Below are 13,612 nucleotides of genomic sequence, written 5' to 3' on the forward strand. Positions count from 1 at the left end.
GTCATTTATTAAAATAAGGCTTGTTTCTGAAGTAGTAGGACATCTGATCATTAGTAAAACATTTTAGGCTTATAATTTGTCATTATATTTTTCTGGGCAGTTGTTTTATGATCTATGTCATAGTTTCTTCTAGGTGTTTTTTTTTTTTTCCTTATCCCTTCCCCACCTCTAGGTGTTTGGGTTTTTTTTGCGGTACGCGGGCCTCTCACTGCTGTGGCCTATCCCGTTGCGGGGCACAGGCCCTGGACGCGCAGGCTCAGCGGCCATGGCCCACGGGCCCAGCCGCTCCGCGGCATGTGGGACCTTCCCGGACCGGGGCACGAACCCGTGTTCCCTGCATCGGCAGGGGGACGCTCAACCACTGCGCCACCAGGGAGGCCCCACCTCTAGGTTTTTGATAAACTTTCATCTTTAAAACATGAGCTTATTTTCAGGAATTTAAAACTATATAAAATGCTCCCTTAGGTAAGAACTGGGAATGTAAAGATTAACAGAACTAATTTGATTGTCAGTAAAAAAAAACTATGATAGAAATCTTAGTTCTGGCAAATTAGAATAACCAGAAAATCCTCCTGCTATGAACACCTAGATATGCTGAATTAAAAAACAACAAGAACAGCATAGCATAGCATGTCCTTGTAAATACATAGCTGAGAGATCTACTAATCTGAATAACAGAAATTGAAGCCTGTACTAAGACTACCCAGATAGTGGTGGGTACAAGTAGGATTCTGTTTTCTATTACTGCAGGGCATTGAGTTTTAATGCTCACACAGGGACAGAGTTAGAGGCTTTGGGTTCATGCTAGAAGCCTTAAAAGGCTATTCCCTACGTAAAAGGGGGTAAGGAAAAAAATCCCTAAAGAAAAAAAATCCCACCAATACAGGTAACAGTCTGGCCTCAGGATATAAAAGTTGCAGCTGGTGATGGGAGACGAGTCGGGTGGGGGAGGGGTGGGAGAACTTCCCTGGTGGTCCAGTGGTTAAAACTCCATGCTTCCAAGGGAGGGGGCACGGGTTCGATTCCTGGTCGGGGGACTAGCATCCCACATGCCACCCGTCTCGGCCAAAAAAAAGAAGGAAGTTGCAACCACGGGTCTGTATATCAGGTACGTTGGGTGTTGGACATTTCCAACTTGGTCTGGGAATTCCCAAGACAAGAAATTAGCACAGGAATTATCCCTAAGTGTGTGGTATCTCTGGCATGTTTGGGCAAGTTACTTGATACTTTTGATTGATTGGTCCTTACATCCCCTAGTGGGAATTAAATAATGGTGACTAAGAGGTATTGAATGTTTACTTTTTTCAGCACTTTACCTGCCAAAACTCATTTAATCTTCAGAACAGCCCTATGACATGGATGCAGTAATCTGCCAATGGTGCGAGGCCATGGTGGGTGGTCATATCTGTCTCCTGGGATCGTTATGGAAATAAGATGAGGTGTAAAGTGATAGGCCAATACTCATGTGACTTTACTTTGGAAACTGCGACCAACTCTCTATCCCTTGGAGTTTGCTCACTTCAGATAAGACACACACTCTCAAACTCTTCACATCCTCTCTTTCTTTTTGTCCCCAAAGGTAGGAAGCACAAGATCCCTTCTTATTTTAAGGATTTTATTATTGATCCTTGTTGAAGGAAGGAAAGAAGATGGACTTTGAAGTGGCTTTGAAAGATGGGTAGGATTTGAGTAGGCAGAATGTGGGAAGCGTTTCAAGCAAAATCTTAATGGCAAGAATTACACTCTTTAAAGGCCAGTGACAAATGAATACATCCCAGCATTAAAACTTACCAATTCTTCGACATCCATCATGTGTCTGTCGACAAATATTCAATTAGCAATCAAGTTAAGAAGAAGAAAGAGGATTTTATTTAAGCCAAACTGAGGATTATAACCCACGAGACAGACTCTCAGAAGCTCTGAGAACTGTTCCACCTGGTAGAAGTCGAAGGCACAGTCATATAGCAATACGTTTGCAAGACAAATACATCAAAATGGTACACTGATATTTTACCTAAAGTTCACCAAAGATACATAGTCCAGATAAACATGTATAAATCGAGCTGTTAAGTCACTATGACCACCTACAGAGTTGGGAAGAAATGTGAATCTTCTGAGAAGTTACGTTGCTTGCATCAGAAGAAAGAAAAAAAATTGATGTTTAGTGTCGAGTAGGCATTCCCATCTTTGAGGAGCTCTGGTTAACGTGTGATGCAGATGTACACTGCACATTAGGGGGGGAGGGAGGAGGCCCAAATGGACAGAAAGAATTTTATGTTTCCTTAAAATATAAATTTTATTTTATCATGTCCCATCTCCTCCAGGAAACCTTCCTTGTTAATATCATTCAAGAATCTGTCGCCTGTTCGTCTTATTGTCTCCAAAAATAGCTTGGCATTGAACTATATTCAGTTTGGAAGACAGTATATATCACAGTATACTTATTTATTTTTTTTACATTTTAAAAAATTGAAGTATAGTTGATTTACAATGTTGTGCTAATTTCTGCTGTACACCTAGAGGGGTGGGTTAGGGAGGGTGGGAGGGAGGCGCAAGAGGGAGGGGATATGGGGATATATGTATACATATAGCTGATTCACTTTGTTATACAGAAGAAACTAACACAACATTGTAAAGCAATTATATTCCAATAAAGATGTAAAAAAAAATTTCTTCGTACAGCAAAGTGATTCAGTTACACATATATATACATTTTTAAAAATATTCTTTTCCATTATGGTTTATCACAGAATATTGAATATAGTTCCCTGTGCTGTACAGTAGGACCTTGTTGTTTATCCATTCTATATATAATAGCTTACATCTGCTAATCCCAGCCTCCCACTCCATCCCTCCCCCGACCCCCTCCCCCTTGGCAACCACAAGTCTGTTCTCTAAGTCCGTATATCACAGCATATTTAAAATACCTATTTTTAAAAGTAAACAATCTCAAATTTTTATTGTCTTCATAATAAAACAAAATAAACTCAGCACTGGGTCACTTGGCCCTTTCTTTTTTTATCTCCTCCCAGCACAAAGTGCTTATTACACCTCTTGATAGCCAGCATTCTCTTAGATGTGCAGTTGGGCTCAACTCATTCAAGCCTCAGCACAATTGTCTTTGTAGTTTTAGCCTTTTTCTGGAAAATCGACTTAGTCTGGCCACCATAGCCACTCTGCTTCCTGTCATAATGCCGCTTTCCCTAGGCATACAGAGAATCCTTGACCTTATACTGTGTGACTTTGTGGGGCTGGTGCCTGCCACACTTCTTGCAGAAAGTCCGGCTGGTTTTAGGAACGTTCACCGTGTTTGCAAGACTGCTATCAGCAGGGAAACAAGCTAAAATAACCTTTTCTTTTTTTAAAGATTTAAAAAAATATATTTAATTAATTATTATTTATTTTTGGCTGCGTTGGGACTTCGTTGCTGTGCGTGGGCTTTCTCTAGATGCGGCGAGCAGGGGCTACTCTTCGTTGCGGTGCGCAGGCTTCAGTAGTTGTGGCACGCGTGCTCAGTAGTTGTGACTCGAGGGCTCTAGAGTGCAGGCTCAGTAGTTGTGGCGCATGGGCTTAGTTGCTCCGTGGCATGTGGGATCTTCCTGGACCAGGGCTTGAACCTGTGTCTTCTGCATTGGCAGGTGGATTCTTAACCACTGCACCACCAGGGAAGCCCTAAAATACCTATTTAAAAAAATATATTTTATTTATTTATTTGGTTGTGCTGGGTCTCACTTGTGGCAGGCAGGCTTCTTAGTTGAGGCTCGCCTGCTCCTTAGTTGGGGCATGTACGAGGGATCTAGTTCCCTGACCAAGGATCGAACCTGGGCCCCCTGCATTGGGAGCTCAGAGTCTTAACCACTGCACCACCAGGGAAGTCCCTAAAATACCTGTTTTGAATGCAGTCTTTTCTCCCCTCTGACTTTCCTCAAGGTCAGAATATTTTTCGAATACTCCCCTCTCACAGTGAAAGGAGCCTAGAATTCTCAGTACATAAATAGATTTTGAATTGCTTGATAAAAGCCACAGTTGGAAGCACAGCAAAGGATATTGCTTCCAAAAGCAAACGTACACAAGGAATTTGCATACTATTGCTTTGTGTAGATGAAGCTTTCTGCTTGAGTGTTTAAATAAATATTTTGAAGATATTCTCAGAACTTTGAAAAGTGAGGATTGTTCTTCTCATTCATCCCTAAAAATCATGAGAAGCATTTCAAATTCAAGGAAAGATGGATTGTTTTGACTATCTTAGATTTTGTATATTAAAAGATGTCTGTTTATAAAATGAGTTTAGAACAGTTTAAAAATACTTTTACCTGATGCTTTGTCCAGATTTATGTATGTGATAAACATACCACTATATTCTGGGACTTGTTAGGGCAGAGAAAAAATTAATGTGCACTCCAGTGAGAATTCTTTTTACTTACCCTCAGGGTGACTTTCTGCCTAAAGAAGTATGTTATAACAACTTAAGAAATTATTTTCCAGCTATCCTACCGACTTACCCCCTCTATGAGTGTGGGAAATCAACTCAACTGTGTAGTTTATGCTTGGTCAAGTTAGTGGTTTACACAGTGTAACCAAAGTAAGCCAATTTATCAGTGCTTTTTGGCTGAGGGCATGCCAAGGCCCGGTCATACTGACATATCAATATTTACCCCAGAGTGTAGATGACTCCTGCCGGTGAAGCCTGTTTACAAAGCCTGTTTACATATATATGTAATTTTAAAAGGCATTTGGATCAACATTTCAGCACTATTCTTATTTTTAAATAATTTTATATTATGGTGGGGTAAAGGGAAAACTTCTCAAGTTTTGGAGAGATTTCCCATTCTTCTGTTTCAGAGACAGGACTTGCTTACAGCAGTGCTTTTCAAACTCTTCAGTGTAACAAGCATCACCTGGAGAGCTAGTTAAAACTCAGATTTCTGGGTCCCAATCCCAGTTTCTGATTCAGTAGGTGCGGGGTGAGATGGAGAATTTGCATTTCTAATGAGTTCCTGGTGATGCTGGTGTTCTTGGTCCAGGGACCACACTTAGAGAACCGCTGCTGAGAAACCCTGGGCTTAGAGAATCCTACAGTTGGACCTCCGAATACTTACATTACGTCAGACACTGTGCAAATCACTTTACATCCATTATATCTAATCCAGATGACAACCTTACAAGTTAGGGACGATTATTCCTATTTTATAGATTGAGGAACTGAGGCTCAGGAAGTTAAGTTATCCAAGATCACACAGCTTGTAAGTGGCAGAGCCAGAACTTGAACTAGGGTTTTCCTGTCTCCAGATGCGTGTTACTTCTCTGTTAAAATATGCTTTTTTTTTCTGGGTTAAAGTTCTTCTAGTCCCAGTTTCTTCCTCACATGGGGATAATTTCTCTAACATCCCTGAACCATGGCCCTTTGGCTTTTGCTCAAATCTGTCAGGAAGGGACACTCACTACTTCATGAAGAAAGTCTTGTTGGGGACAGCTAGAGTGATCAGCCATGTGGTTTGCCTGGGACCAAGTGGTCTCCCAGGGTAGGACTTTCAGTTTTAAAACCTACACAGAGCCAGGCACACCAGAATGACTGGTCACTCTAGGACGGCTAAAGCCATTTCAAATGCTTTGTTATTAGCCCACCTTCTTTTCTATACTTCTCCATTTCTGTTGGAGTTTTGTCTAATTGGGTCTTGTACGTGATAGTCCTTCAGATATTTGAAGATGATGATCCTTCCACCAGTCACCAGACTACCTTCATGTCCTTTGACCTTTCTTCACATAACATAGTATATACAGCACTTTCTATGTGTCAGGAACTCTTCTAGAAGTTTTATGTATATTAACCAATTTAATTTTCACAAGAGTCCTATGAGGTAGGTACCATTATTATCCCCATTTTACAGATGGGGAAACTGAAGCATAGTTAAGTACTCTGCTCCAGGTCACAGTTTTTAAGAGGCTGAGCCAGGATTTTAACCCACAGAATATGGCTCCAGAATCCACGCTCTTAATCAGTACACTTTACTGCTTTCCACTCAGTAAGGGTCTACCAAGTACCGACTATGTACTGCAAAAGATACGGAAGAGAGACACGGTCCTTGTCACCATGGAGTGTATGGTCTAGTGGGAGACACACAAGCAACAAGTAATTAAATTTAAAAAATTACAAATTAGGATAAGTGCTATGAAATAAGTAAGTGCTAATATAGAAAATATTGGTGAAGCAGTTTGGGTCCAATCAGGAGACAGAAATCACACAGGAGGTTAAATAGAGGAAGTATAACATAAAGAATTATTAATTGTGATAAATGAGTAACCCTATGATGTAAAGACACTTTGGTACCCTAGGGCTGAGGGAGCATACCCAAAGAAGGACAGTCCCTTAGGAGGAATCCAGCTTTCACTGGAGAACGTGTGTATAATTGTCAGCTTGGGCTGCCATAACAAAATACGAAGACTGGGGGGCTTAAACAACAGGAGTGTACCTCACAGCTCTGGAGGCTGGTAAATCCAAGATCAAGGCGCCTGCTGATTAGGTTACCTGGTGAGGGCTTTCTTCCTTGCTTGCAGATTGCCACCTTCTGGCTGTGTCCTCACATGACTGAGGGAGAGGAAAGCAAGCTTTCTGACAAGGCACTAATCACACCGTTAGGGACCCACCCCCATGACCTTAGCTAACCCTATTTACCTCCCAAAGGCCCCATCTCCACATACCATTGCACTGGGGGTTAGGACTTAATTAATATATGAGTTCTGGGGGGAAGACAAGTCAGTCCATAGCAGTGTGGTTCTACCATGGGATAGCAGAGAAGTTGGCTGATTTGGGTAAACTGGAGCTGTTCTGGAGTCACTGGACAAGCAATAGCCCAGCTTCTGGGATGCAGGAAAGGGCACAGGCCATCAGTGTGGGTGGTCTGGGGCCCTGGCTTGGGCAGGAGCCCTTTAGAGAATGTAGGCTGCACTGAGGCTCAAGTTTTTTTAAAATTAATTAATTAATTAATTATATTTTTGGCTAGGTTGGGTCTTCGTTGCTGCTTGCGGGCTTTCTCTATTTGTGGTGAGCAGGGGCTACTCTTCGTTGTGGTGTGCGGGCTTTTCATTGTGGTGGCTTCTCGTTGCGGAGCACGGGCTCTAGGCATGTGGGCTTCAGTAGTTGTGGCACATGGGCTCAGTAGTTGTGGCTCACGGGCTCTAGAGTGCAGGCTCAGTAGTTGTGGCGCATGGGCTTAGTCGCTCTGTGGCATGTGGGATCTTCCCAGACAAGGGCTCAAACCCGTGTCCCCTGCATTGGCAGACAGATTCTTAACCACTGCACCACCAGGGAAGTCCCTCAAGTTTTTGAGTTTTGTGAAAAGGTTATCCTACGAAGGCCGAGGCAGCAGGGTTACAGAGGGACAGCGCTCTTGGCCATGGCTGGGGCAGGCTCCAGCCTATGTCCTCACATCCACCCCTCCAACCCTGGAAAATGGCATGAAAGCCCCTTGCTCCTGCAACATCCCTCCAGTGCATTCGATTAAGAAAGTGTTCACATCTCGCTCACTGTAAAGGAGACACGCTTAAAGGAATTCTGTTGTTTATCACAGAACATATATTGAAAGGGGCATTCATAGCTGAGACCATAATTTCATTACAAACAGTTGAGTGGCAAATTTAAAAAAATGTTAAAATATAATATAAATCCAAGGTGAAAGTTTTCAAGTCCTTTAACTTTACTCCAGAGAAGTACAAAATGAAAAGGGAAAATCTCACTCCTTCCCTTCCCATCTCATTTTCTCTCTCCAAAGGTAAAAAGCAAAATCCTGTGATTCCTTCCAGGAAAAAAAAATACACGTACCCATATATGTGTCAATGCTATAAATTATACAAAGGGGATCATTTTCCTCTACAGCATGCTTTCAAGAATAAAAGAGAATTAATAAAGTTAATTATTAATTAAAATTAAATTATTAACAATAATGTATTAAAAGTCTTTCCCCATTGGCATGTCCAGATCACCCTTATTCTCTCTAATCTCTGCACATAATTGCATCATGTAAATGACAGATAATTTTTTTCTTCCAGTTGTATAGAGATAAGTGACATACAGCGCTATATAAGTTTAAGGTGTACAGCATAATCATTTGATTTACATACATCATGAAGTGATTATCACAATAAGTTTAGGGAACATCCATCATCTCATATAGATACAAAATTAAAGAAATAGAAAAAAACACTTTTTTTCTTGAGGTGAGAACTCAGGATTCACTCTCTTAACAACTTTCATATAAAACATACAGCAGTGTTAACTATATTTACGGTGTTGTACATTACATCCCTAGTACTTACTTACCTTATAACTGGAGGTTTGTACCTTTTGACTGCCTTCATCCAATTCCCCCTCCGCCCAACCCTTGCCTCTGGTAACCACAGATCTGATCTTTTTTTCTATGAGTTTTAAAATTTGTTTGTTTGTTTTTGAAGTATAATTTTTTTTACATCTTTATTGGAGTATAATTGTTAGTTTCTGTGTGTTAGTGTGTTAGTTTCTGCTTTATAACAAAGTGAATCAGTTATACATATACATAATTGACTTCTACACTATGTTATTTCCTGTTACACAACTTAGAGATTTAATATTTCTATATATTCCACACTGATCACCACAATAAGTCTAGTTACAATATGTCACTATACAAAGATATTACATAGTTATTGACTATATTCCCACCAATGTACATTTCATACTTGTGACATTTATTTTGCAGCTGGAAGTTTGTACCTCTTAATCTCTCTCACCTATTTCTTTCCTTCTCCTACTCCTCCCCTCTGGCAACCACCTGTTTGTTCTCTGTATCTGTAACTCTGTTTCTGCTTTGTTATATTTGTGTATTTGTTTTATTTTGTTAGATTCCACATATAAGTGGAACCATACAGTATATGTCTCTGTCTGACTTATTTCACTTAGCATAATACCCTCCATGTCCGTCCATGTTGTTGCAAATGGCAAAATTTCATTCCTTTTAATGTCTGAGTAGTATTCCATTATATACATGCCACATCTTCTTTATCCAGTCATCTACTGATGGACACTTAGGTTGCTTCCATATCTTTGCTATTGTAAATAATGCTGCAGTGAACATACAGGTGCATTTTTTTTTGAATTAGTGTTTTTGTTCTCTTCAGATAAATGCTCAGGAGTGGAACTGCTGGGTCATATGGTAGTTCTATTTTTTCCATACTCTTTTCCATATTAGCTGAACCAATTTGCATTCCCAACAGTGCAAGAGGGTTCACTTTTCTCCACACCCTCACCAACATTTGTTATTTGTAATCTTTTTGATAATAGCCATTCTGACAGGTGTGAGGTAGTATCTCATTGTGGTTTTGCTTTGAGTTCCCTGATGATTAGTGATGCTGAGCATCTTTTCATGTGCCTGTTGGCCACCTGTATGTCTTTCTTGGAAAAACATCTATTCAGGTTTTCTGCCCATTTAAAAAAATCTGGCTGTTTGTTTTTTTTTGATAGAGTTATGTGAGTTTGGTAGAGTTATGTGAGTTCTTTGTCTGTTTTGGATATCAACCTCTTATTGGACAAATAGTTTGCAAATATATTCTCCCATTCTGTAGGTGGCCTTTTCCTTTTGTTGATAGTTTTCTTCACTGTGCAAAAGCTGTTTAGTTTGATATAGTTCCATTTGTTTATTTTTGCTTTTGTTTCCCTTTCCTGAGGAGACATATCCAAAAAAATTACAAAGACCAATGTCAAAGAGCATACTGCCTAGGTTTTCTTCTAGAGGTTTTATGACTCCAGGGCTTATATTGAAGTCTTTAATTCATTTTGAGTTTGTTTTTGTGCATGGTGTGAGAGAGTAGTCACAGTTCGCTTCTTCTGCATGTAGTTGTCCAGTTTCCCCAGCACCATTTATTGAGGCTATCTTTTGCCCGTTGTATATTCTTGCCTCCTTTGTTGCAATTAATTGACCATAAGTTGTGGGTTTATTTCTGGACTCTTTACTCTGTTACATCGGTCTATGTGTCTGTTTTTGTGCCAGTACCATAATGTAGTTTTTTAAAATGTTATTTATTTTTTATTGAGGTACAGTTGATTTACAATATTATATTAGTGTCAGGTATACAACATAGTGATTCAAAAATTTTATAGATCATACCCCATTTACAATTATTATAGAATATTAGCCACATTTCTTGTTCTGTACAATATACTTTCTAGCTTACTTACTTTATACATAGGATTTTGTACCTCTTAATCTTCTACACCTATCTTGCCCATCCCCCCTTCCCTCTCCCAACTCATAACCACTAGTTTGTTCTCTATATTGGTGAATCTGTTACTGTTTTGTTATATTCATTCCTTTGTTGTATCTTTTAGATTCCACATGTAAGCGATAACATACAGTATTTGTCTTTGTCTGTGTGACTTATTTCACTAAGAATAGTACCCTCCAGGTCCATCCATGTTGTTGCAAATGGCAGGATTTCATTATTATTCATGGCTGAGTAGTATTCCATTGTATGTATATGTGTGTGTGTGTATATATATGTATCTCATCTTCTTTATCCAATCATCTGTTGATGGGCACTTAGGTTGCTTCCATATCTTGGCTATTGCAAATAATGGTGCTTTTAACATATGGGTGCATGTATCTTTTCAAATTAGTGTTTTCATTTGCTTCGGAGATATACCCAGGAGTAGAATTGCTGGATGATATGATAGTTCTATTTTTAGTTTTTTGAGGAACCTCCATACTGTTTTCCACAGTGGCTGTACCAATTTGTATTCCCACCAACAGTGCAAGAGGGTTTCCTTTCCTCTGCACCCTCACCAACATTTATTTGTAATGTTTTTGATGATAGCCATTCTGACAGGTGTGAAGTGAGATCTCATTGGGGTTTTGATTTGCATTTCCCTGATGATTAGCAATGTTGAGTGTCTTTTCATGTGCCTTTGGTCATCTGTAGGTCTTCTTTAGAAAAATGTCTATTCAGTTCTTCTGCCCATTTTTTAATCAGGTTTATTTATTTTATATTGAGTTGCATGAGCTATTTATATACTTTGGATAGTAACTCCTTATTGGTTATATTATTTGCAAATATTTTCTCATTCAATAGGTTGTCTTTTCATTTTGTTGATGGTTTCCTTTGCTGTGCAAAAGCTTTTAAGTTTAATTAGGTCCCATTTGTTTATTTTTGCTTTTGTTTCCTTTGCCTTAGGAGAGAGATCCAAAAAAACTTGCTATGATTTATGTCAAAGAATGTTCTGCCTATATTTTCGTCTGGGAGTTTTATGGTATCCAGTCTTACACCTAGGTCTTTAACCTATTTTGAGTTTATTTTTGTATATGGTGTGAGAAAATGTTCTAATTTCATTCTTTTCCATGTAGCTGTCCTGTTTTCCCAGCACCACTTATTGAAGAGACTGTTTTTTCTTCATTGTATCTTCTTGCCTCCTTTGTTGTAGATTAATTGACCATAAGTGCATGGGTTTATTTCTGGACTTTTTATTCTGTTCCATTGATTTCTGTGTCTGCTTTTGTGCCAGTACTACACAGTTTTGATGACTGTAACTGTGTAGTATAGTCTGAAGTCAAGGTGATTGTGATTGTTGTCTATTTGGGTTCTTTTGTGTTTCCATACAAGTTTGTAAATTATTTGTTCTAGTTTTGTGAAAAATGCCATTGGTATTTTGATGTGGATTGCACTGAATCTGTAGATTGCCTTGGGTAGTGTGGTTATTTTAACAATATTAATTCTTCCAATCCATGAACATGGTGTATCTTTCCATCTGTTGGTGTCATCTTCAATTTCTTTCATGAGTGTCTTATAGCTTTCTGAATACAGTTCTTTTACCTCCTCGGTTAGATTTATTCCTAGGTATTTTATTCTTTTTGATGGGTTTGTAAAGGGGACTGTTTTCTTAATTTCTCTTTCTGATAGTGTATTGTTAGTATAGAAATGCAACAGTTTCTATATATAATAATTTTGTATCCTGCAACTTCACAGAATTCATCTATGAGCTCTAGTAGTTTTTCCAGGGCATCTTTGGGATTTTCTATGTATGGAATCATAGATGATGGATAATTTATTTCACTTTTAATGGACACTTTGGGTTTTGCTTTTATAAAAATTCTGCCAGAAAGATAACTGTACATATGTGACTGAATTTTTGTAGGTATAACCATATTTTTTGCTATATGAAAAGACATGTGCCTTTAAAATTTTTGTATTTATCAGATTTACCTGTAGTAAGAAATTGCATCAATTTGTACCCCCCTCCCATCAAAAGTGGATGAGAGGATTAATTTCTTCACATCCCTGCCAGCATCAGAGAAGCCTTGTACCAGTTTGATAAGTGAAAAAAAAATGTTTTCTTACCATTTTGATTTGCATTTCTTTAAGTATACATGAGTGAGAGCACCTTTCTGCATGTTTATCATCCTTTGAATTTGCTTTTCTATGATCTCTTTCTATCCTTTGCACACTTTTCTGTTGGGCTTTTAAATATATATATATATATATTCATTTATATCAGTTCTATTTAAGTTAAGGAAAAGAGCTCTTTGACAAATATGTTTTAAATTTGTTTGCCCTGTTTTGGAACCTAGCCTTTCATTTAAGTTTCAGTTTTTGTTGTTGTTTTCCTTTTTTTTCATACCAAAGTTACATTGCTACCTAGACAAGTTGACTAACTTTTCCCCTTCTAGCTTCTGGATTTCATAGCCTTCTCAGAAAAGCCTCTTTCTTAGATTAGTATTTAGTTAACCTCCTTTTTAGAGATATTTTATGATTTAGTTTTTACAGTTCATATTTGATCTATCTGGAATTGACTTGGGTGTAAGGAGTGAGATAAGAACCCAGCTTTGTTCTTATCTCAGTAGGTACTGACTAGTTGTGCTACCACTACTTACTTTTATTTTATTTACTCTTTTCCCCAATGATTTGAAATCTCACCTTTCCACCTTTACAGTAAATTCCCTTGTGCGTTAGAGTCTATTTCTTATTTTTCTTTGGTTTCATTAATTCCTTCTCATATCAAACTGCTTTATTAATTGAAGTTTCAAAATATGTTTTGATATCAGATAGAACTAGAAGTGGACATGTTTTGGATGGGGAAGACAGAGAAGGTCTTGCTGATGGGTGACATTTAGGCTGACATTTGAAGAATAAGAAGTAACCAGTTTCATGGAGACGAAGGTAGGAGCATTCGAGGTAGAGGGAGCTGCATATCCAAAGGCTGGGAGATAGAAAACAGCTTGGCTTATTTGCAGAAGCTAAAAAAAGACAAGTGTGGTGAGCACATGAAAACACAGGAGAGAAGGACACAAGATGGAGTGGAAAGATAGGCCAGATTTTGTAGGGACAGCTTGGTTTTGTCCTAAATACAAATGGAAGCACTTAATGGATTTGAGGTAGGAAAGTGACATGTTCCAACTTCTCGGTGTATAACATTGTCACTCTGGCTGTTATGTGGAGATGGGCAGGAGGAGAACAAAAGTTGCAGTGAGGAAGAGTTGCTTCCTCTTCATCCAAGTAGCTTCTCCTTGTTATATTTTATCCCAGCATCTTATTTATTCCTTTTTGGGATAGTTTCTTTTTTATTCCTTTTTGTGTCCTTAGTGCCAGCACG

General features: G+C 38.8%; 1 pseudogene; it reads right to left on the reverse strand.

Annotated features, from left to right (window-relative positions):
• Positions 1 to 2,893: 2,893 nt before the first annotated feature.
• On the reverse strand, positions 2,894 to 3,380 carry LOC111165264 (large ribosomal subunit protein eL42-like; annotated as a pseudogene).
• Positions 3,381 to 13,612: the final 10,232 nt, after the last annotated feature.

The sequence above is a fragment of the Delphinapterus leucas genome, chromosome 7 (assembly GCF_059928025.1).
Source record: "Delphinapterus leucas isolate spDelLeu-1000000601 "Yukka" chromosome 7, BTC_Dleu_Yukka2, whole genome shotgun sequence".
NCBI classification, from domain to species: domain Eukaryota; kingdom Metazoa; phylum Chordata; class Mammalia; order Artiodactyla; family Monodontidae; genus Delphinapterus; species Delphinapterus leucas.